A 27,055-nucleotide genomic window follows, 5' to 3' on the forward strand; every position below is an offset into this window, starting at 1 on the left:
TCTGACCTGCCGTCGCAAAAAAATTGCTTCTCTATAAAATCAAACTGATACAATCCTTTTATTTCTCCAGCCTCTTATACAACATCGTCTATGGATATTTGGAATTTCAAATCCTTATTTTTATGGATCACATAGAAAGAGCCCCAAAGAGAAACAAATACTCAAAGAAGGGGAGGGAGAGTTTTCCGAGCCCAGCCCAACATTCTGTTTATGTTACTTCATTTTCTTTTCGCATTAACGTTCTCACCCATGGACTAAAAGCCCTCAGATTGAAACTTTCTATAAAATAATTTGGTTCAGAAATCTGTATTAGAATGCAAGCTCTCACTTGAATAAATGCACTGGAAGAAAACATTTTTATATTCATTTGTGGGCAACATTAAGTACAGATAACCTGCCCCTGTCTAATTTTTTATGGATCTGTGCATAGATTTAAAATTTCTTTTAAAGCCATAGACAATTAGAAATAATTACTGTCATAACTAAATAATGTAAACTTTATATTAAGGTCTGAGATGACTCACCCTCCTACTGACTATACTGACTATTACAGAGTCAGTAATAGTCATGATCTCTTAGGCTGATGTCTGTGTATCAGTTGTGAAATGTCTATAGCTTAATTGTTAAGTGAATTAGTTAAAAAAAAGTCTGTTTTCTTTAGGAGAGAAAATAGCTCTTTACTTCAAGGATGAAGAAATTAAAATAATTCCAGTTTTCTCGATAGGAAGAAGATGATTTTTGAGAAATAGAAAAGGAGTTTTATTTAGAACCTCAGTATGAGAACTTTACTTTCTGAAAAACTGGAAATTACAGCCGATAACTCAAACAGCCTAAAGGGTAAAATCTGGAGTCCAGCAAAGGAATGACATTCATACAGCCAGGGGAGAGGTAGGATTTTTATTTTGACGATTTTCATTTTGATGATTTTTGATTTTCGTTTTGAGACTGGAGGTTGAGAGGATCAAGACTTTTCAGAGATAAGGCAGAAGGAATCTGGACTAAGAATAGGATAAACGAGGGAGATCAAAGGGGGTTAGATCATAGCTGACTTACTGTGAAAAGAACTAGAATTTTTTTCCATATGCAAGGACTCATTATGCAGAGTTCATGCCTTCATTTATCCAGTATTTTAGAAAAGTAAATCTTACAGTCCTGAAGACAATGCCTTGGAAAACAGAAAGGGAGCAGGGCATGAGGGAGGGTGCTGAAGAGATGAGAGGGAAAGGGAGGGTGTCAGCAAACAGAATATGCAGATATTTTTCTGAGAACCTCAAAATAGTTAAGGATCTTGAAGAACAATGCACGACCTCGAATTCAACCTTCAGAATATACACACACGTTAAATAGGCTACAAGTAGGCTACCGTCCTGATGCCAAACTACGAAATAATTTACAAGGTAATATTGTAGAATACAGAGACCCAAACAAAAGATCCTAAATTAGTCACTCACCATGTGTGGGAATGTAAACTGGTATGACATTTCTGGAGAGCAGTTTAGCATTATGTCTCAAATTCAAAATCAACCCGGCAATCTCAACGAAGGAATTTAAACCAAAATTGTGGTTCTCCAACATGACTGTGCACATAATCTTCTAAGAGAGCGTCTTTAAAACCTCCCAATTCCTAAATTTCTTTCTCCAGAGTATTTTTGGTATAAAAATTGAAATTTTTAAATAAGCATCCCTTTTGATTAGGCTACTGTTTAACAAACAGGATACCAAAGAGATAATAAAAGTAAAAAAAAAAAAAAAACCTGTAAGCAGAAGAAAAAGGTTAATTGTAAGATTCTTTAAAATTTCAAACCTGGAAAATCTGTTATTTCACCTCTCTGAACCTCAGTTACAATAAATGTACACACTAAACATCATCATTGTGAGATTAAATGAGAATTCATATACATGGTTTAGACAATGGCTGACACATTGTTAAAGATCATTAACTGTTAGCTATTATTACTGCAATGTTGAGTAGGGGGAAAGGCAAATTTAAATAATACAGTGTATAATACAGTTTAATTTTTGAAACATTGTTTATATACAGAGGTATATATGTGCATTCAGAGATGTCCAAAGCATTTTCAAATACTAACAATGATAATTGCTTGATAATGGAATTTGAGGGGCTTACTTTCTTTTCTGTAGTTTTGAGTATTGTTTGAATTGTTTTACAATTAACGTTTATCATATCCTCCTCCCAACATTGTATTTAAGTTTAAAAATATGAAGGATACTTCTCTTTGCATAACACTTTAGAACACTTTATAGAAATTTCTCAAATACCTTACTTCATGTGAGCCTTACACAGTCCTATGAATGAAAAAAGAAAGTATCTTATCATTTCTGGTTTACAGATGAGGAAACAGGGTAAGTGATTCACTTGAGGACACCCACACACAGCTGAAGCTGCAGACTAGTCTTTTGAGTCCAAGGTCACCAAAACTTCTACTGGACAATGCTTCCTCACTGATCCCAGTTATATTTTTCAATTAAAAAAAAAAATGGAATTCCAGTTTTACAAATATCTATTTTTCACTTAATGCTCTCCATTTAAAAAAAAATGCTAAGCACTTGATAAAATTGAGATAAACCGAATATTAAAAAGGCTGATATGAAAACATATTAAAGTCTAGAAATATCAAAGTTGAGTCTAACGGTGTCCTGCAGCTTTGATTACTAGGTATCTAAATATACACAGTTCCAATCATCTGTTAAAAGTTAACAAATTTCGTGAGCAAGGATTTGTGAGTAAACTGTCAACGGGGTTTCCTGAGTTCTGACAAGTTTTTCACCTTTTAGCAATCAAGCTCGGGGAAGCCTTAGAGCCAAACAGATGTGGCTTTTGACCACGCCTGGAATCAGGAGAGGATTCTAAGTCTCAGAATTACAAGTGTGGTCGTCACCGCCCTCTACTGGATGAAAAGGTAGTTCGGCGTTTGTTCTGTGGAACCATATCTCCCTCTATTGGCAGAAAAAAATTACATCCTCGAAAACAGGCTTTAGAAAGAGTCAGCGCTCATTACTTGTCGACTAGTCTCAGAACATTATCCTGCCACTGACAAGCTCACATGGTTTTCAATAAATATCATTTGATGGGTCTTCAACGCAGAAATTTAAGTTACTCTACCAACAGCGAAGGAGCCTCTTGGGGGCTCCTTAATCTCAATCTGTGTCAGAAGAGTCACCAGTTGCTATTCTTTCCTAAAATAGTGAAGCAGATCTAGGGACACTCTAGATTTCACAAGGAAGGCTATTTGCTGGTCCTAGAATCTAGTTTTGGTCCTAATATCCTCACTGTCACTGATTTAAATTCTACATCTAAAATAGTTTTATTCAACTTAATTCTACTTCTATCGAATAAGGATATTTAACAGGGGAGGATATGAAATCAGCACATAATACAAGTAGAAAGTCTGCAGCACACAGTTACAATATTCAGGACTGTGCCCACACACCATGGCTGAAGAAAATGCATCTTTAGTCCAGCCTAGGTTTGTGGATCTCAGCCATAAGTAAAAGGCCTACTTTCCCAAGTTAGTCTGTCTCCGAGATCTAATTTATTTATGGTGCGAAATCTCTCATATGTTCAGCAACAATGTACATATATTTACATTTTAATTATATATGTCTTTCTACTTTAGACCGTATTTTAATATACCCAGTTTTTATAAATTAGGTGCACTTATGGTATTGTGAATTTATAGATATCTGGTCTCCTTTAACTTAGGTTAAAGTTGAGGGTCTGAAAAAAAGAGCATTGAGGGTCTGAGTTTAAAAAAGGAAAATGTAAGAGATAAAATGTTAATAACAAGATGAACATAACATAAAAGAAGAGAAAAGAGAAGAACTCATTTTTTTTCTATCAAGAGAGAAAGCCCTGAACCTATAAATTGCAAATTTAAAACTGCCAGCAACTTTGTTATTGTCCCGTAAAAAACCTATTTCCTCATTCTCTCTTTTTGCAATGGATCAACCAGAGCAAATCAGTCTTGCCAGGTATGAAAATCAAGTTTGTATGTGACTGCAGCAACCCCTCCCCACACAACAAAATTTTCTAAACAAAACTCATTCATGTGACTTGCTGAAACTACTACGAAACTATGGACAATGATTAAGATGCTGGCAGAGGTGATGCATTTCTAATGACTATTTAGCCAATCAGATAACTGAGTTTGGGGGCAGGATATTATTATATTTCAGGGCATTTAATACCACATTCTTGAATGGTACCATTTTCTTCTAAGCATTGCATTGGCTTAATTGAGGCCAAGCATTGGTAGAGATAAATGTATACAAATTGAATATAGAGATAATTTCTCCCACAAATATTTATTGAGCATCCACTTTGTTCCAAACACTGTGCTGATTCAAGGAAATATACTGGTACACAATACACACTTCTTGTCCTCTGAGTAATACACCCTTAGTGAATGTAGACAAGTCAACAGGCAGCTATACCAAGATTATGTACTGGGAACTATGGGAACACAAAAGAGAGGCACTTAACTCAGTCTTAAGAGAGATCAGGAAGGATTTCAGAAGAAACTGTCATTTAAGCTAATAGTTGAAAGAAGAATATGAGTTAGCAAGGGGTAAAGGAACAGGAAGAGCATCCAAGGCAAGTGGGAAAAACATCCAAAACCTAGAGCCAAGTAAAAGTGTCTTCTGTTCCGAGTCCTGCAGTAGTTGAGTGTGGCTGGGGAGAAGGATGTCAGGAGAGAGTCAGAGAAGAAAAGTAAGGCCAAATCATAAAGCATTTTTAAAGCTATGTCATTGATTTATATTTTATTCTGAACAGTGAGAGGAACTGAAAGACATAATTAGATTTGTATTCCTGAGAGCCCTAACCACGATGTTTATAGAGTATAAATTAAAGGAGAGCAAGAATAGATACAGGGAAACCAGTTAAGATGTTACTATATTAACCCAAGTGAGAGATGATGGGCTTCTGTGTAATGGAGATTTTTTAAAAAGAGAGATTGAAATGCTTTTAAGAAAATAGAATCCATGAAACTCTAATTATTTTGATGTGATATTTACTATCTACCATTTAATATCCAGAATTAAAAGAACTCCCACAACAACTGAAAAACAAATGACTGAGTTTCTGAAAATGGACAAAGGACTTAAATAGATATTTCTCCAAAGAAGATATATAAATGGCTAATAAGCACATGAAACTATGCCTAATATCTTTGGTCATGAGGAAAATGCAAATCAAAAAAACAATGACATATCATTTCGTCCCTACTATGATGACTATAATCAAAGAAAAACATAGAAAATAACAAGTTTGGGCAAGGATGTGGAGAAATTGGGCCCCTTGTACATTACTGGTGGGAATGTAAAATGGTACAGCTGCTGTGGAAAACAGTTCCTCAAAAAGCTAAACATAGAGTTACCATATGGCCCAGCAATTCAGTTCCTAGGAAAATGCCCAAAATAATTCAAAACTAGGACTCAAACAGATATTTGTATGCGAATGTTTATTGCAGTGTTATATACACTAGCCAAAAGATGAAAGCAACCAAAATATCCATCAACAGAAAACTAGATAAACAAAATGTGGTATATACATACAATTCAAATATTAACTAGACATAAATTTGAACGAAGTTCTGATTTATGCTACAACATAGATGAACCTTGAAAATATAAGTAAAATAAGCCAGACACAAAAGGACAAACATTGTACAATTCTACTTCTATGAAACACCTAGAATAGACAAATTCATAGTGATAGAAAGTAGATTAGAGGTTGCTAGAGACTGAGGGGCGGCGGGGTGGAGAGGGAGTGAAGAATGGACATTATTGTTTAATGACTACAGAGTTTCTGTTTTGGATAATTAAAATTTTGAAAATAGATTATGGATATGGTTGTACAGCATTGTGAATGTAGAGATGGCACTGAAGTGTACACTTACAATGATTAAATGGCAAATTTTACATTGCATGTATTTTACTATAATTTCTAAAAACATGCACACACACATATGTTATCATGTCATCTGCGAATAGTGAGAGTTTTACTTCTTTCTTTCCAATTTGATGCCTTTTTTTTTTCTTGCCTAATTGCTCCAGCCAGGACTTTTAATGTTTTGTTGAAATGAAGGGCAAGAGTGAGCATCCTTGTCTTGTTCCTGATCTCAGAGGAAAGGTTTCACCTTTTAACCATTGAGTATGTTAGCTGTAAGCTTGTCACACGTGACCTTTATTATATTGAAATATGTTCCCGCTATACTCACTTTGTCGAGAGTTTTTATCACAAACAGATGTTGAATTTTTTCAAATGCTTTTTCTACATCTATTAAGATGATCATATAATTTTTGTCCTTCATTTCGTTAATGTAGTGCATCACGTTGGCTGATTTGTAGATGTTAAACCATTCTTTCATTCCTGGAATAAATCCCACTTGATCATAGTGCATGACCGTTTTAATGTGTTATTAAATTAGATTTGCTAATATTTTGTTGAGGATTTTTGCACCTATGTTTATCAGAGATAATGGCCTAATTTTCTTTTCTTGTGGCATCCTTTTCTGGTTTGGTATCAGAGTTCTGGCATCAAAAATGAGTTTGGAAGTTTTCCCTCTTTTACTATATTTTGGAAGAGTTTGAGAAAGATTGGCATTAATTCTTCCTCAAATATTTGGTAACATTTACCAATGAAGCCATCTGGGCCTGTCTTTTTAGTCTCTATTTCATTTATTCCTGCTCTAATCTTTATTATTTCTTTCCTCTTACTAACTTTGAGTTTTGTTCTTTTTATAGTTCCTTCAGATGTAAAGTTAAATCATTTATTTGAGGCTTTTCTTGTTTCTTGAGGTTGGTAGTTACTGCTATAAACTTACCTCTTAGAATTGCTTTTGCTGCACTCCACAAATTTTGATATGTTGCATTTTCAATTTCATTAGTCTCGAAGTATTTTTTTTTTAATTTCACTATTGATTTCTTCTTTGACCCATTGGTTGTTCAGTGGCATGTTGTTTAATCTCCTCACGTTTGTGAATTTTCCAGTTTTCTTCATGTAATTGATTTCTAGTTTTATACCATTGTAATTGCAGAAATGATTGATATGATTTCAATCCTCTTAAGTTTTTTAAGACTTGTGGTCTACCCTGAAAAATGTTCCATGTGGGTTTGAGAAGAATGTATATTCTGTTGCTTTTGTTCTGTATATATCTATTAAATACCTTTGGTCTGATACGTCATTTAAAGTCAATCCATTGATGTGAGATATTAAAGTTCTCTGCTATTATTGTATTTTTATCTATTTCTCTCTTCAAATGTGTTGATATTTGCTTTATATATTTAAGCACTCTGGTTTGGGGTACATAGATATTTATAAATGTAAATATCCTCTTGTTGAATTATATATAGAAAACGATAAAGATAGCATTAGAAAACTGTTAAAACTAATAAATGAATTCAATGAAGTTGTAGCATACAAAAAAAATCTGTTGTGTTTCTATACACTAATAATAAACTATCAGAAAAAGGAATTTAAAAAAAATCCCATTTACAATTGCATCAAAAAGAAAGAAATATATAGGAACAGATTTAACTAAAGACATGAAAGACCTGTATATTGAAAACTATAAGACATTAATTAAAAAATGAAGAAGATACAAATAAATGGAAAGCTATTCTAAGCTCATGGATAGGAAGAATCAATATTGTTAAAATGTCCATATTACACAAAGCAATCTACAAATTCAGTGCAATCCCTACAAAAATTCCAATGTCAGTTGTTACAGATATAGAACAAATAATCCTAAAACTTGTATGGAACCGAAAAAGATCCCAAATAGCCAAAACAATCTTGAGAAAGAAGAACAAAGCTGGAGGCATTATGCTCCCTGATTTCAAACTATATCACAGCTTTGTAACAAAAACAATATGGTATCAGCATTAAAACAAACACATAGATCAATGGAATAGAATGGAGAACCCAAAAATAAGTCCATGTATATATGGTCAATTAATTTATGAAAAGGGAGCCAAGAATATACAGTGAGGAAAAAATAATCTCTTAAATAAATTTTGGGAAAGCTGAATGGCTTCATCCAAAAGAATGAAACTGGACCCCTATCTTGTACCATACACAAAAGTAAACTCAAAATGGATTAAACACTTGTACATAAGACCTGAAGCTGTAAAACTCCTAGACAAAGTCATAAGTTGTAAGTTCTGTGACATCAGTCTTGGTAACAATTTTTGGATTGGACATCAAAAGCAAAGGCAAGAAGTGCAAAAAGAAACAAGTGGGGACTTCATTAAACTAAAATGCTTCTGCACAGCAAAGGAAATCATCAACAAAATAAAAAAGCAACACAGAATGGTAGAAAATATTTGAAATCACATCTAATAAGGGGTTAATATTCAAAATATATAAAAGTATATACAACTTAATAACAAAATAACAAACAATCTGATTTAAAAATGGGCAGAGGAACCAAATAAACATTTTTTTCAAAAAAGTCATACAAATGGCTTATATGAACATGAAAAGGTGCTTAACATTACTAATCGTCATGGAAATGCAAATCAAAATGCATTGGGCAAACAAGTATGAGATATCATCTCACAATTGTTAAAATGACTATCATTAAAAAGAAAAGAATAGCAAGAATTGGCAAGGATATGGAGAAAAGGAAACTCTTATGCACTGTAAATGTAAATTGATGCAGCCACTATGAAAACAGTATGGAGTTTCCTCAAGAAAATAAAAATATATCTATATTTTGATCAGGCATATGATCCAGCAATCTTATGATCTGTTGATCTTACTTCTTGGCATATTCCCAAAAGAAATGAAAACAGAATTTTGAAACAATATCTGTACTCTCATGTTAATTGCAGCATTATTCTCAGTAGCCAAAATATGGAAACAACTGAAATGTCCATCAATGGATGAACTGATAAAGAAGATGTGAAATACAATAACGGAATATTATTCTTCCATGAGAAAGAAGAAAATCCTGCTGTTTATGACAACGTGGTTGGAACTTGAGGGCATTATACTAATGAAATAAGCCAGACAGAGAAGAATAAATACTGCACAATATCACTTATATGTGGAATCTTTTTTTTTTAAGAAAAATTTAAACACATAGAAAGAGTAGAAAATTGTGTGCCAGGAGCTGGTGTGTGGGGAAATACAGAGATATCAGTAAAAAGGTACAAATTTTCAGCTATAAGATGAAGAATGTGTGAGGATCTAATACATTACATGGTTGACAACACTGTATTGTGTAAATATAATTTGCTAAGAGAATAGAACTAAAATATTCTCACCATATACATATATGAGGTGATAGATGTGTTAATTAACTAGATGAGAAGAATCCTTTCACAATGTATATGTATATCAAATCACCACAATGTATACTTTAAATATCTTACAATTTTAAATGTCAGCTATACCTCCAATAAAACTGAAATAAAAATTAAAAATTAAAAAATATAGGCAAAGAACCTTGCTAGACATTTCTCTAAGGAAGATATAAATAAGCACATAGAAAGATGTTCAACATCATTAGTCATCAGGGAAATGGAAATTAAAACCACAATGAGATACCACTTTACACCCATGAGGTTGGCAGCCCTGCCCTACAAGGCCTCCCTCTCTAGAATATTTCTGAGAGTTCTAACAGGGTCTCACAGGTGCTCACAAATAAACTGGTCACTTTAATATTCTCCATAGAATTGGGCAGCTAATAAATTCAGGTGACAGGTATCCTATAAATCATTTCTTAGGAGGGTGAGTGCGACTTTCTTGTGGGGTCAAGCTGTTTTCTTCTCTCTTAGGATGATTTCTCTCCCAGGAAATGCCTTACGACTTCCCTGCATGCTATCCCGAGAGGACCGAACTTCTCTTGGGCCTTACAACCAGTTCATCAGGTACTCTCGGCACTGGCGGTATCTCTGGTTCTCTCCTAGAAGTTTCCTAAGCTCATGTACAAGTTACTTTCTGACTTTCCTGATATATCCAAACAAACATGTTTCTCCCATTTAGACACAAACTAAAATCTCCTTACTTGTATTACTTTTACTTGTATAAGTGACTAATTTTATTACTGTCTTTTCCAGGGCTGCAGTATGATTGTTGTGGGTCCTAGGCAAATTTGCCTTTGTGCACTTCTTCCTCTATAAAAAATGCTAAATTTTCTATTTTAAAAATATTGAGGAGTAACAAAGGGCCTATAGATCTTCTAAAGAAAAAGACATCACATTTTTGATGTGAAAATTCAGATGCAGACATATGTGTACAAATATATGCAAATCATCACAATGTATACTCTGAGCTTTTGCTAAAAATGTCCATTATTACCTTGTGGTAGTTTTGAAGATTTGGTTTGTCTCTACAGACAACTGTAGTAGTTAAAAAAAAAAAAAAGACAATCAGGAGCAAACTTTGGAAACACGGTGGAGTGAGAGACATCCCCGGATCCCTCCCCTTGAAACAACAATAAGCTGAACATCTAAAACTCAGCAAAAACACCCAAACTGTACATCAGCACATATGAGCGTGAAATCTGCACATAAGAGCCACCACAGGTCAGAATCCCAGGTGTTGTGTGGTGGACTGGGAGAAATAAAGAAGCTACCTCTCGCAGCTGCCCGAGCTCCCTGTAGGAGGAGGAGGAGAAGGAGGAGAAGGAGGAGGAGGAGGAGGAGGAGGGGAGAAGGTGTGGTGACTTCCCTGAACAGCCCTGCCTGGGAGAATTGTGAGCTCCCTGCGGCCGGCAGCAGGGCCCAGTCATCAGAGCAGAAGGCAGAGAATCAGGACAGCAGAAAAACAGCAGTTGATTATTACCGGCTGCAGTTGCAAAACTGAGGTTGAGATGCAGCCCCTAACCCTTAACCCAGAGGGCCCTTCCCCCCATACCCTCTGATACCGATCACCGAAGAGCCCCAGGGGAATCTGAGCAAACACTACTGAAACTGTTGCTGATACTGACAGGGACTGAAACTGAAGGTAATCAATGTGATTAAATATCTATCAGAAAATGAAAAGGCATTTTCAAGGCTTTATATAAAGCAGGGATCCAAGAGGTTTAGACGCCACCTACTGGAAACCAAAAGAAAAGCGACTTCTTTGCAGCAAGCTAAAGAGAGACCTTTATATAAGAAATCTTCTTTCTGGAAAAACAACAGAATACACTTCTATTAATGCCCAGGCGCAGAAATAGTCCATTAAACACCATGAACAACCAAAATGACAAGTCATTTCAGAAATAAAAAGGAAAATCTCCAGAAAATAAGCTTACAGACATAGAAATATGCAACTTAAATGACAGAGAATTCACGATGGTACTTCTGAAAAACTTCAATGAGTTCCAAAACGAGTCATATCAACAATTTCAGAAACCGCAAAAACAACTAGATGAGCAGAGCAAGAAGATTAAAACCATCAAAAAGAACAAATTGAACTTCTGGAGATAAAAAATACACTGCAAGAGTTGAAAAATGAAATAGCAAGCTTGGGAAATAGAGTTGACCAAATGGAAGAAAGGATCAATGATATCGAAGACAGAAATCTAGAAATAAATCAGAAGGAAGAAGGGAGAAACTGAAAAATAAAAAATAATGAAAGAGAAATTAAGAAATATCTGATATCATCAGGAGAGGAAATATAAGAATAATGGGAATTATCGAAGATGAGGAAAACGAGCAGAGACTAGAAAGCATTTTCAGAAAATAGTAGATGAGAATTTCCCAAATCTAAAGAATAAGTTGGAGCTTGGAATTCAAGAAGTCAATAGAACACCCAATTATCTCAACCCAAAAAGGCCTTCACCAAGACACATTGTATTAAAATTATCAAAAATCAACAACAAAGACAGAATTCTCGGGGCAGCTAGGGAGAAGAAAATGGTAACTTAAAAAGGAAAACACATTAGATTATCCTCGGACTTCTCAGCGCAAACCTTACAAGCCAGAAAGGAATGGGATCAAATATTTAAACTATTAAGTGAAAGGAACTACCAGCCTAGAATAATGTATCCAGCTAAGCTCTCCTTTAGATATGAAGGAGAAATTAAGAACTTTCCAGACATACAAAAATTGAGAGAATTCTCCACTACGAGGCGTGCACTACAGGAAGTACTAAAAGGGGTCAGCTCACCTAAAACAAATTAACAACAAAATAAATAAATAAATAGGAATAAAGTGACTATCAGGCAAATAAAAGCAACCCTTACTAAGAACAGGGCATTATAAGCTTAAATAATAACCAGAGAATTATTATAACAAGATAGTAATGAGCATTCAGCATACATGGGGACAAATTGAGATAACAAAGATCCAAATTCACAAAAAGGAATGGTTATAAGGCACGCACAGAAGAAAATGGATGATTGTATATATATAACTATCCTTTACATATTTGTAATGGAAACCAGACACAGAAGATTCAGAACAGAAGTATATAATGTAAAACAAGAAGAACTAGAGGCAAAACCCACAAAAGCCAACCAAAATAAAGAAAACAGAAACACAAGGACAAGGAAGAAACAGAAACACTGAGCTACCAGAAAGCAAAAGATAAATGGCTGTAAGAAGACCTCATATTTCAGTAATCCCCCTAAATGTAAATGGACTGAACTCATCAATAAAAAGGCACAGAGTTGCAGAATGGATCAAAAAACTAAATCTAACCATATGTTACCTCCAGGCGACACATCTCAGCTCCAAAGACTCAAAGTGAAAGGGTGGAAAATGATATTTCAAGCAAATGGCATTCATAGAAAAGTGGGAGTAGCGGTACTAATATTGGACAAAATAAAATTCAAAATAAAAAAAGTAAAGAAAGATACTGAAGGAAACTTCATAATGATAGAGAGAATCATGCACCAAGAAGACATAACACTTATTAATGTCTATGCTCCCAATCAGGAAGCCCCGAAATGTGTAAAGCAATTAGTAACAGAACTAAAGGGAGAAACAGACCAAAACACTATCATAGTAGGAAACCTAAATACCCCACTGTCAGATATGGACAGATTATATAAACAGAAAATCAAGAAATAAATAACATGCTTAAATGACATATAGACCAACTGCACATAGTTGACATTTACAGAGCCTTCAATCACAAAACAGATGCTTATACATTCTTCTATAGTGCACATGGAACATTCTCAAGAATTGACCACATACTAGAACACAGAGATAGCCTCAACAAATATAAGAGGGTTGAAATCATACCAACCATATTCTCTAATCTTAATGCTTTGAAACTAGAGATCAACTGGAAAAAGAAATCAGGAAGAGCCATAAACACATGTAGATTAAACAATATGCTACTGAAGAATAACTGGGTCAGAGAAGAAATACAAAGAGAGATCAAGAGATACATAGAAGGGAATGATAATGATAATACAATATATCAAAACTTTTGGGAGAAGGCAAAAACGGTCATAAGAGGAAAGTTCATATCATTGCAGGCCTATCTCCAAAAATAAGAGCAAGCCCCAATAAACAACTTAACACTTCGTCTTTAAAAATATAGAAAAGGAAGAACAATTGAAGCCTAAAGTCAGCAGAAGGAAAGAAATCATCAAAATTAGAGCCAAAATAAATGAAATTGAAAACAACAACAACAAAAAAAGAAAAAAAAGAAAAAAAGAAAAAAGAAATGCAATGAAGAGCTGGTTCTTTGAGAAGGTAGATAAAATTGACAAACCTCTGGCTAGACTTAGTAAAGAAAAAAGAGAAAGGACACAATTAAACAAAATCAGGGATGAAAGAGGAGAAATTATGACTGACATCACAGAAATACAAAGGATCATACAAGAATACTATGAAAAAGTATATAACACCAAATTTAATAACCTAGAAGAAATGGACCAGTGCTTAGAAAAATACAATCTTCGTAGACTGAATCAAGAAGAACTGGAAAATCTAAATAGACTGATCAGCAGTATGGAAATTGAAACAATCATCAAAAACCTAACGAAAGGTAAAAGTCCAGGACCAGATGGCTTCACCAGTGAATTCTAACAAACTTTCAAAGAAGATTTAATACCTATTCTCCTCAAACTCTTCCAAAAAATCAAAGAGGAGGCAATACTTTTCAACTCATTTTATGAGGCCAATATTACACCCATACCAAAACCTGGTAAAGATAACACAAAAAAAATTAAACTACAGACCAATATCTCTCGTAAACACAAATGCAAATTCGGCAACATATTAAAAAGATTATACACCATGATCAAGTAGACTTCATCCCAGGGGCACAGGGATGGTTCAACATACACAAATCAATTAATGTGATACACCACATAAACAAGTTGAAAAATAAGAATCATATGATCATATCAATAGATGCAAAAAATGCCTTCAACAAGATACAGCATCCATTTCTGATCAAAAACTTAACAAAATCGGTATGGAAGAAAAATATCTTAACATAATAAAGGCCATATTTGACAAACCCTCAGCCAAGATTATACTTAATGGTGAAAAACTAAAACCTTTCCCTCTAAGATCAGGAACAATATAAGGCTGTCCACTATTGCCACTATTGTTCAAAATAGCATTAGAGGTCCTAGTGAGTGCAATCAGACAAGAGAAAGATATAAAAGGCATCCAAATAGGAAATGAAGAGGTCACACTCTCTCTACTTGCAGATGATATGATTCTCTATATAGAAAACCCTAAAGACTCCACAAGAACGCTACCAGAAACGATAAGCAAATACAGTAAAGTTTCTGGATACAAAATCAATGTTCAGAAATCCATAACGTTCCTATATTCTAATAATGAAATGTCATAAAAAGAAGTAGAAAAAATAATTCCTTTTGCAATTGCACCAAAAAGAATAAAATACATAGGAATAAATTTAACGAAACATGTGAAGGACCTATGTAATGAAAACTACAAGACCCTGTTAAAAGAAATTAAAGAAGATATAAAGAAATGGAAGGATATTCCCTGTTCTTGGATTGGAAGAATCAACATAGTTAAAATGACCATATTACCTAAAGCATTCTACAGACTTAATGCAATCCCCATCAAAATGCCATCGGCATTTATAAAGAAATAGAACAAAAAATCATCAGATGTATGGAAGCAAAAAAGAGCCCGAATTGCCAAAGCCATCTTGAGAACAAATAACAAGGCTGGAAGCATCACTCTGCCCGACTTCAAATGATACTACAAAGCAACAGTAATCAAAACAGCATGATATTGGCAGCAAAACAGACACACGAATCAGTGGAACAGAATTGAGAGTCTACAAGTAAACCCATATTTATATGGGCAAATAATTTACAACAAAAAAAACAAAAACATAAAATGAAGAAAGGAAAGCCTCTTCAATAAATGGTGCTGGGAAAACTGGAAGACCACCTGCAAAACAATGAAACTAGACTGTTGTCTATCACCACACACCACAATTAACTCAAAATGGATTAAGGACCTGAATATAAGGCCTGAAACAATAAAATGCATAGAGGAAAACATAAGAACTAAACTCAAAGACCTTAGACTTAAAGAGGATTTTATGAATTTGACCTCAAAAGCAAGGGAAGTAAAAGCTAAAATAAATGAATTGGACTACATCAAACTAAAAAGTTTCTGCTCAGCAAAAGAAACCGTCAACAAGATAAAGAGACAACCATCCGAATGGGAAAATATATTTGCAAGCAATGCCTCAGATAAGGGCCTAATATCCAAAACATATAAAGAACTCATACAACTCAATAACAACAACAACAAAAAAAAGCAATCCAATCCAAAAATGGGCAAGGACCTGAACAGACACTTCTCCTTGGGGATCATAGAAACGGTCAACAAATATTTGAAAAGATGCTCAACATCGCTAGCTATTAGAGAAATGCAAATCAAAACCACAATGAGATATCATCTCACACCTATTAGAATAGCTATAATCAACAGGACAAGTAATAGCAAATGTTGGAGAGGATACGGAGAAAAAGAGACCCTCATACACTGCTGGTGGGACTGCAAATTGGTGCAGCCACTATTGAAAACAGTATGGAGGTTCCTCAGAAAATTAAGAATTGATCTACCATATGATCCAGCAATCCTTCTGCTGGGTATTTACCCCAAAGACTTGAAAACCCATATCTGAAAAAGATTTGCACACTGATGTTCATAGTAGCATTCACAGTGGCCAGGACATGGAAGCAACCAAAGTGTTCTATGTTAGATGATTGGCTAAAGAAGCCATGGTACATATATACAGTGGAATATTACTCAGCCATAAGAAGAGATGAAATACTGCCATTTGCGAGAACATGGATGGCTCTCGAGATAATCATGCTAAGCGTAATAAGTCAGACAGAAAAAGCTGAAAATCATGTGATATCACTTATATGTGGGATAGAAACCTAAAAGCAACAAATGAATAGGACAAATAGAGACTCATGGATGTGGACTATAGATTAGTGGTTACCAGAGGGTAGGGGATGGGGTAGGATAGGGTAGGTAGACGGTTAAAGGGGGTCAACTATAGGGGGGTACGGGGAGGGTGAAGTGGGTAAAGGGGATCAAATATATGGTAACTGAAGGAAACTGGACTTTAGGTGGTAAACACACAATAGAATATACAGATATCAAATTATAATGTACACCTGAAAATTATATAATTGTATTAATCATTGTTACCCCAATAAACTTAATTTTTAAAAAGACGATAAAGAAGAATAAAAAATATATATTGAAATTGTATTGAAAATTTGCATTGAGGATGAATATATTAATATTCATAGGATGAATATATTAATATATTAATATTCATGAGGATTGATATATTAATATTCATAGAGTAAAACTTTCTTCCATCTAAAAGTTTGTTTTTCTTGAGTTTAAAAGGAATTAACATTTTCATGGGTCTTGTTAAAATAAAAAACAAAGAGCAATCTTAAAAATTCCTTGAGCAGAAAAAAACAGTTTAGTCATACGAACAAAGTTTAATTTCACTTATTTTGCAAGGTTAACTTGACTTGGGTCATTTCTTGCTTGTGCTTCTGAAAATGATAAGCCAAACTTAAACTGTTTCCCAGGGTTGATATGAGGTAAGCACTAACCAATTTCCTAACATTTAAGAGAATTCTAATATTGTAACCAATCACTGTGAAGAATAAAGAGTCACTGCTTTCTCACTATATAAGCTGCTTTATAACAATGTACTCCTGAGCCTCAATCCAAGTTTTGGTTTGAGTGCTCCTGGTTTACAAACTCTCTTTTTAGTGTGTGCACAACAAACTTCTACTAATTATTACTTTAGTGATTCATTGGTTTTACTTTTGTTATTTTTGAATTTTTGATGGTTCCTAAAAATATCATAGACTCCAGGCACTGGGCCTTCTGTACCCAATGAATTAAGTTGATCCTGGTCTTTCCTTCTTTGTATCCCTAGACCCCAGTATGAGCACAGACAAAATTCAAAAACTTTTGTTGAATGAGATTAATATTCTAGACTAGCCTACTCCCAAAACTTGTTTGAGAACCTAATGAGAGAGTAGTTTCGGAAACAATTTCTAAACTGTGAGTGCGGAAATAAATGGAATTTACAGAGGGTGAAAGATGTTAATTTGGTGAATGGAATTCATAATTTCATCCCAAGGAGGGGGACCACCAGGCTACTAGCATCATTGAAAGGCAAAGCAGGAGAAAATTGAAGACAATTTTTATCTCCTGCAGTATTTTGCAAAGACTTGGACCTGAGTGGTTTCGCCCCTGGATTTGGACAGCTGTCAAGAAAATCAGCAGGAAATGGGAACAAACATATGTCAAGATACAGGCAACATCAAGACTATGAAAGTGGAGCCACAGGCCTTGCTCCACCAGATGGCAGTATGTCAATGGAGAGTTGACAATTAATGACCTTGTTCTGATTCCAGAACAGGGTCATGGTTTGTTTGGATTATTGCAGACAATTTTTCTTATTACCTAACGAAGATTTTTTTTTTAAGAGCAAAGAATAAAAAAATGAATACTTTGTTAAAGTGTTTGCCCACAATAAGACTACAATCAAGATAAAGAAATGCAAATAAAACAGTAATATTTATTGATAGTCTCTGTACACAAGTTAAATCATCACCATCATCATCATCATCAATTACAAAATACCATCAGTATCAACTTTTCATCGAGTCAACATTGGTGAAACTTAGCTGAGTCTTATGGATGGAAATTAATTCATTGGGTGAGGTTGTAAATTACTTAGGCACAGCATGGGATAATATTCATTCTAAGAGTAGTCCAGAGCTGGAGAAGTGCCAGGGTGTTAGAGGACTCACCCTGAGCCAAGTGCAAGCCCCAGCCTTCCCTCACAAGCTGAAGACTTGTAGAACTCCTGCCTGGCCTCACAGCCTCATCTTACTAACCTGTGGAGGTAGTGACAAGAGCATGGGTCTTGTTATGAGGATACTTGTATTTGTTTGCTAGAGAACTAGCAGAATTTTCAGAGAACTCCTGCCTGGCCTCACAGCCTCATCCTACTAACCTGTGGAGGCGTTGGCAAGAGCATGGGTCTTGTGAGGATACTTGTATTTGTTTGCTAGGACCACTATAATAACCTACCACAGACTGGGTGATGTAAACAACAGAAATTTATTTTCTCACAATTCCAGAGGATAGAAGTCTAAGATTGATGTGTCAGCAGGTTGATTTCTTCCGAGATCTCTCTGTTTGTTTATAGTTGGCCACCTTCTCCCTATGTCATCATATGGTATTCCCACTGAAGGTATCTATGTCCAATCTCCTTTTCTTATAAAGACATCAGTCAGACTGGACTAGGGGTCATTCTAATGACCTCATTTTAACTTAACTACCTCTTTAAAGACTCTATTTCCAAATATGGCCACATTTAAGGTATTTCAACATAAGAAATTTTCTTTTTAACATATGAATTTTGGGTATACAAAATTCGGCCTATAACAACACCCAAATTCTCGTCCCGGTTCTCCCACTAATTGTCTGGGGAATGCAGTAATGCTAAGCAAGTCATCCTCTGGGCCTCAGGCTTATTGGCTATAAAAGAAGGTTGTTGGATTATGTCATCTCTGTGGTCTAAAAGTCTATGATCAGTACAAGTCTGAATTTTGCAAGACCAGGATGGTTTCCAAACCAGCCACAAAGGACAATTGTCTCAGTGCATGGAAATCAACATGTATATACATGTACGTGTTTCTGTATACTCTTGTATATATAAAAACAGCTTTCTTCAACTTACAGAGGCCACCTTCCACCTACACACGTGCACTCAGTGCTTTCAGGCAATATCGGAACCAAACACATAAGAATATATTTTCTTCATGTGCATGGGTAATTTCCCCTTTCTTGCAACTCTGAAAGAAAAAAAAGTGTATTTAAGGACCTCGCAAGTAATCAGTTTACTGATAGTTTTCCGATAACCCCATCTTCTTTCAAGAATCCTTGTCCATGCATGTGACACTGTCTCTGTGTGGATTCTCCTCTTGGGCACCTACCCTACCCTATTTCTGCCTCGCAAACAACTAGAGCAAGGCTCAAATCAACTGTTACCTCCTCCATAGACCTCCTAGACCTCTCCAGAGAGAGTCACCTGCTCTTTCCTCTGTGCCCATATAACACATGGTGACCTTATCTGTGATGTTAATAATAGTTGCCAAGAAGTTCATAGCACTTACTTTGTAGCAGGCAGAGGTCTATATACTTTATCTATATCAACTCATTCAATCCTCATCTCTACCTTAATGAGGAAGAAAGATACTGTTATTATCTCTATTTAATAGATGAAGAAACTGAGGCCCAAAGAGGTTAGTTAACATGACCAAATTTACTCAGAAAGTGATAGAACTGGGATTCAAAGCCACATGTCCAACTGCAGAGATTGAGCAAACCATTAAGCAGTAAATTCTACACTACATTGCTTTGTAATTAATATTTGTTTATATTTCTGTCTCTCACCAAACAAGGACCATTTTTTATTCATCTTATTTCTTGCAGCCTAGCACAGGACCTGGCCCATGGTAGATAGGTAAATGCATTTGTCATTCAATCACCCTATCATTTATTGAGCATGTAGTCCCTGGCACCTCCCCTTCTAACTGTGTCTCCTCATTCTCATTTCTCTCATCACCATTATACCTCCGGCTGCAGCTTGTAGTGTTCAAATCTAAACAAACTACCAAGTACATCTGTACACCAGTAAGGCTGTCTATGAGATTCTGCATAGGATAAGAGATTGTTCCAGATGACTTCTGATACTTACAATAACTAACATGCATATCTCAGCTTCAAGTTTAGAAATGCCCACCTCCCTTCCCTGTTCTCTGTGGTCCTCAGTCCACTGAGTTTCACAGAATAAAGGAGGGGAACAGGTAGGTAAGTGGGACAACTTATCCCAAGGGCCAGTCATCTAAAATGTATCCCACACAAATGGAAGATCTTGTCCCATAGCCTTAAAAGCATACATTTGAAACATGCAATTTTGTTATAGAATTAAATATCCTATGCTTAAACACAGAGCATAAATATCAGCATGGCTTTGACAATACATATTCTCTTTCTCTTAATATTAAAAAGTAGCTACCATTAACTAATGTTCAACCACTATATTTAGGCCTTGACCTGCATTATCTTTTCTAATTTTCACAAAAACTGATGAGCTATGCTCTCTTTTTTGTTTCATTTTACCAGTGAAAAAACCACAGCTCAGACAGTTTGAATAATTTGCTCAGAATTCCGCAACTAGGAAAGGTCAAAACCAGGGTTTGAACCTCAGTGCAGAGCCGGAGTGCTTCGCACTCCCCTCTATGGCCTCCTGTGTCACTCTCAATTTGTTCCTAATTTTTCTGCCTGTCTCTCATCTAAAAGAGAGAGAAACATGGGGAAAGAGTAATAGAAAGAATAGCAAACAAAGAGTAGCAGATTAAGATGAAAGGGAAAGAATGGGAGATAGGGGAGAAGACATGGAGGAAAAAGAGGAAACCGAAAATGGGTGCTGAAATTGGTTATGGCTGTACCCTATATTTGTAGTAAAGTTCAATGTCAAGTATAAAACCAGTGGGGAATCATTTTCTGTTTGTTTAATAACAAAATTCTGTAAATGCACTCTGTGAGGTTGTGTCCTGGATTAGCCAAAGGCTACCTATCCAAACATATCCTGTGGGCAGGTGAAAGACCCTAGTCTCTCAGAGTACCCAACTGAAATACTAACCAGCATGGTCGTTCTTCCTAAATCTTTTGTATTTGTTCACTTAGCAGGGCCCTGGCAGCCACTATACCAGGCCTCAGAATGTTTAGGCCAACACAGTGGATCCAGTCAGGACCTGACTTTTAACAAAGAACTATCAACTATCACTCGGAGTTGCACACTTCCATTCTGTCCCAGGGGCCAGCCTTGTTTTATGTCAGAATGTACCAAGCAGGTTACTTCAAAGGTAGGGCAATACTCCCAAATGCAACTTCTCTAGAGAACACGAGTGTGTATGGAACCAGCACTATATTCATTACCAGCCATCCAGGGGATCAAATTAGAAACAAAATGGTCTCATTCCACCCTCTCCCGACTCCCCAATCCCCGTGGGCACATCAGACAGACATATCTAGAGAAAAACCAGAGACATAAAGTATAAGCAGATGTAAATCAGGGTACTCTATACTCAATACTATTTGAGTATAGTACTCTATACTATTTTTCTCTCAAGCATCCTCCACATCAATATTCCCCATCTCATTTAAAAGATATGTTAGAATTAGGCCCTAAATCCAGGCTCTGTGTGGTCTTTACATTTCTCCAGGAAGAGGCAGAGTCGCTGTTCATTCGAAGTGTGCACATTTGTTATAATCAGAAAAGGCAATGCCGGAACTCTGGAGGAGAGATGAAGGACTGCAAGTTCTGGCACAGAAAACAAATTATCCAAACTTAAATGCCAGAAGTCCAAGATCTGGCAGTAGAACATTCTCTAAAGACCTAACAGCAGCCAGCAACTAGCTGTAAGATTACAAGCAAATTAGCAACCTCTCTGGTTCTCTCATCTGCAAAATGATGTGTTGAACTTTTTGATCTCCAAGATGCTCATTTAGTTATGGAAACCCATCCCAGGGAGTTTTTCCTGAAGAAAGAAACATTTCAAGAGAAAGAAGAAAGTGTTACAGCCAGTAAGTCCTCCCCTCATGGACTTCTGCAAGCTGAACAAGACCCATGCTTCCTCCCCACCCATCTTTCCTCCTCCTAAGTGCCTGGCAAATGATTTTAGGACCTTTTGACACTAATAACCTGTCTTTTTGTATGCACCATGAGCAGCTTTTGTAGGTACCTGCAGCCTTGTGAGTCAGCATGGGAGATAGGAAATGGGGGAGCACCCCCGCCTCACACCTTTATTACTGTTGTTGTTGTTTTGTTTTGTTTTGTTTTACACTGAATCTCAATAAAGAAGGCTTTTTTACTACTAAGAGAAAGGAAAAGAAGGAGGAGATGGAGGAAGGAGAGGGAGGGGAAGGGGAGGAAGAATAAGAAGAAAGCGTGTTATGTAGGGACTACAGCCCAATAGTTTTCTCTTAAAGAAAAGAGATCAAATTCCCAGCACATCATCCTACCAACTGACTAGGAAAAGAAATATAGATGTGAAAACGGTTACTTATATTTCAGCTTTTTACTAGTGAAAATTCTTGTCTATTTTAAATTGAAGACTAAGTTTGCTTAATAGGCCGGCATTCGAATAAAACTAACATTATCTCTCTAATTTATCATTTTTTATTCTGAATTTAATCATACATTTTGCGTGAGTACAAATGTAAAACACATTTGATGCAAGATTCATAGAACAGAATCATATTAAAATGAAATTTAAATAGAGTAATTTTGCCTTGACAGCTAAATCCAATAACTTTAGTCTCAGATTTAGTTCAGATGCTGCCATTTAAAAAAAAAATTCAGAGCTTGACTATGGGTCAACTGAGAAAGAATTGTGAGCTGAGAGAAGTTTATCTTCTCCTCCCCGCCAGTGGTATGCTTTTCCTCTCAACAACCTCACTTTATTGATCTCTCCAGCATTCCTGCTCTCATTTTGTCTTCTGGCTTTTCAAGATCTCTCCCCTTTTCTCATTTTTCCATCTACTATAACTCTCAAAATGGCTTGGCCTTTTTCCCAAACCACAATTCCTCAGATATTTCTCCATCCTACTTTCATCAAAGGGTGCCCTGTCTTTCATTTCCCAAGGGCTACATTTCTGAAAATCTGCCGTCTATTGTGGCAGGTCCTAGGCTTCAAAAAATCTAAGTGTCATGTTGGTGTGCCAATAGAAAAAGGCAGCAGATGGCAAAGGAAGGGATTACATAGGCCTGCTCTATCCTGGAGAGACTAGAGGACAATTCCTGAAGTCCACCTTACGAGAGTTGTTAATGAACAATCGTGGCTTCATAGGAGAATTTTCCGATATGTGTTCTTTAATATGAACCAATATTTATTTATAGTCACCAGGGCAATGAACATTAAGAAAATTTGTCATCTAAAAGAAAATTCAATGAATTAGAAAAGACTTAGGAAACCAAATATCATAAACGAAGAGATATTAGACTTATAGTTGTGACCTCAGAGGATGAAGTAGGAACAATATTGAAAGTTATAGAAAGGCAGATTTCAACTTCATGTAATTAAATGTCTGAAAAAGTTAGAAGTGGAATGGGCTAGTCTGTGAGGTCAGAAGTTTGCCTTTTGCTTAAGAAAATCAAGTAGAGACTACCCAGTCACACTAAGGAATTATTTTTGAAGAGGGAAATTTCTTCAATGATCATACATGGAACACTGTCTATTGTCAAGCACTGAGCTAGCTTCTGGGATGTAAAGCTGAATGAGTTATGGTCTCTGCCGGACAGATAAAAGACATCAACAAGGAATAACACTACAAATAACTCATAGGTCACTGGCCTTACCTGCGTATGACAACAAAATAAGACTCAACCTATTTCTTAAAAACTAAAATTATTTTAGCATCAACCCTAACCTGCCTAAATTTCAGAAATTAGCCTCTTTTAAAACATCTCCCCAGTTATTTCTCAGTCTCCTATGATAAAAACCTTATCTGTCCAAGAAGGAAAAGGATGAGCTTAAGGACAGAAAACCATGGCAATCACTACAGAGCAAACAACAAAATTACAATCACAGCTGGAAGGAGAAAGCCTGTTCTGAAGCTTAGTGTGGGATTGGACACTCCTGGGTAAGACTCATCAGGAGACTTGGAGGGTGGGAAAACATTTCAAAAGTTATTGTATGAATAAATACAGTTTTGACCTGGAACTAGGCATGTTACCTGAATCACAAACTTAAAAGGCCTGGTTTACCCAGGAAACCAGGCCAAGAATGTTGACATTACCGGGGAGAAGTTTGGAAGTGAGAAAGGTACTGGTATGCGGTAAGCCGTGTATAGCAAACTGTTTCCAAAGCCAGGGAAAACCACCAATCTTTCTGTACAACCTGAAATCGCCCTCGTTTTTGTGCTCTTCTTAACAGAAGTACACTGAGGATGGCATTCTGCCAAGGGTTGTTACAGGAGGAGACAAAGAGAACAGACCATGTCTTACGGTCCAAGATTAATCAGGACCAAATTCCCACCAAAGCAGAACCTACCAGAGACCAGGTCACAAAGCCTGCCATTTGAGGTTGCTCCTGGTTGCTCAGTTACATGAATTAACAACAGGATTTTCAGGAGAATTCTTTATGCATGAGAATTACTTGATGAGACTTATAGAGAAGTGGGACCAGCATGTGCTATTCATTCCAAGTTCATGAAACTCTGGTTAACACAACCTCATTACCTCTTGGCCCTGTCTGCACTATTCTTACTGGCATTTACCCACATTCACAACTCAAACGTGAGCCTAAAGTCAGCATTGCCTCTGCTAGTCTGATTTCCCTTTCCAATCCCAGCGTGTCGCCTGGGTTCAGATGCTGACCCAGGACAGATGGGTTTCCTTCAGCAGAAGTGTCCCTGAGGCTTAGTGATCCGGAGGTGGAATTTTATTTTACTGTTTGCAGTGCAAACAGGATGCCACATACTTCAAGCACAACAGAATAATAAACCTCAAGGAAATGCCAAGAAGTCCTTGAGGGGGAAAAATAGCCTGCCTTACTTCCAGAGAAAAGGTGAAATTGTGATAATGATACTACCCCAAAGAAACCACTTAGAAAAGTCAGATGATTTTCTAACACAGAGAGACTAAAGTAAAACGCTGAGAACTAGAATGAATGCCAAAAGGAGGTCCCTTGAAACAGTCAATATTGCAACATTAATATCCAGATGGCTCTCTCTAGGGCAGGCAAATGCTATTGGAGAAGGAAGTGGGTAGGAGGGAGGGTGAGAAAGGCAAAAACATTCACACCAGGCAAGGAAAGGGAAATCTGCATTTAATTTTAAACTGTCCTTCTGGGCTCCCCACTGCCTGAGCCCACCAGAGAACAGAGGAAAGGAAAATAGTAACTGTGTGGCTGTGAATGTGTGTGTTCTCCTTCATCCAGCACTGTTTATCCAGTTCTCTGGTGTTATCTCAGGGCAGTATATTCCAGAGGGTGTCCCACCCAACACCCGTTCTTCTATGTTATTCCTGGGGCCATGAGAGAGATGGATGTCCTATGACGAAATTATTTTGGAAAGAGTAAATTTATCAAAATTTTAAATACTTGTTTACTTCAGGGTTTCTAGACTGCTTTAACCTGCTAACGTATATTGTGACTTTCCAAATTGGGAAATAAGTGACATTTCTCAAATTTGGGTGAATGGATACTGCTCGTGGGTGGCTTTCTGGACCTAGTATTCTAGAAAATGCTGTCTTGGAACATTTCAAAAGCTATATTTTACCCCCGTATCTGATCTAGCATTCAGTCCTGAGATCGGCCTCAGATGAGTCTTTTCCTTCCCCTGCAAACCCACTACCCTAAATCCAGCAGCGACCTTCTGGCTGGGCTGCTCAAGTCAGGTTCCTCAACCTGAATTCTACTCTGCACACTACTAACCACCTTATTCTTATCAAGTCCAGTCTAATTCCTTTACCTGCCTTTGAGATCCTACAAAATCTGCACCATTGCACCTTTATTCTTACCCCAAACAAGAATGAACATTTCTTAAGTGTTCACTACGTGTATAAAACTGTTCTAATCACTTTACATATTAGCTCATTCAATCATCCCAAGACCTCTTGAAGCAAGTGTACTCTTTTAAAAATTGACAAATTGTGCTTTCTTTTTTGCTGCCCGTCTGCCACAGTCATGGGTCACATGATGCTCTAGGAAAGGGCCTATCTCTGTCTGCTCTGCCCTCTGCCGCAGTGTCTCCACCTGGCTGAAGTTGGCATCTGATGACATGAAGGAGCAAATCTACAATCTAGCCAAGAAGGGACTGATTCTCTCACAAGTCGGTGTGATTCTGAGAGACTCACACGATGATACACAAGTATGTTTTGTGAGAGGCGATAAAACCTTGAGCATTCTTAAGTCCAAAGGACTGGCTCCTGATCTTCCTGAAGGTCTCTACCATTTAATTAAGAAAACTGTTGATGTTCAAAAGCATCTCGAGAGGAAAAGAATGCTAAATTCTATGATTCTGATCAAGAGGTATATTCATTGGTTGGCTGGATATTATAAGACCAAATGAGTCCTCCAATTAGAAATACAAGTCACCCACAGCCTCTGTTCTAGTTGCTTACATGTCTATATACTCAAGCAATAAATCATTTTTTAACTAGAAAAAAAAAATGGCAAATGGGAAAACCAAGATAGTTCAATAACTAGCCCAAGGTCACGTAGCTAATAAGCAGCAAAATCACAGTATTGTTGACCCCAATAAGTAATGTATCTACCAAGGAGGACTCTTTGTGGTTAATTAAGCTCAAATTTATAACCAGAGTCTAGCAGCCATGATTGACAGGGGCCTCCCTCACACTCTGCGTTTCAGGGCAAAGCCACAAACTGAACTACCAGCCTCCTGCATTATGTCCCTGCCATCTGAGCTGCCCCTTATAGCCAATGGGCTGAGATCTGCCCCATCTAATTAGAACTACACACCTATATCTTCATTTACATCTTTGCTGACCAATCAG

The 27,055-nt window shown here is 36.5% G+C and overlaps 1 pseudogene; it reads left to right on the forward strand.

The window, feature by feature from the left end:
• LOC120610527 (40S ribosomal protein S13-like) overlaps positions 1-26,701 on the forward strand; it is a 32,142-nt pseudogene extending 5,441 nt beyond the window's left edge.
• Positions 26,702-27,055: the final 354 nt, after the last annotated feature.

Source organism: Pteropus medius, unplaced genomic scaffold (genome assembly GCF_902729225.1).
Source record: "Pteropus medius unplaced genomic scaffold, Ma_sr-lr_union100, whole genome shotgun sequence".
Lineage (NCBI taxonomy): Eukaryota > Metazoa > Chordata > Mammalia > Chiroptera > Pteropodidae > Pteropus > Pteropus medius.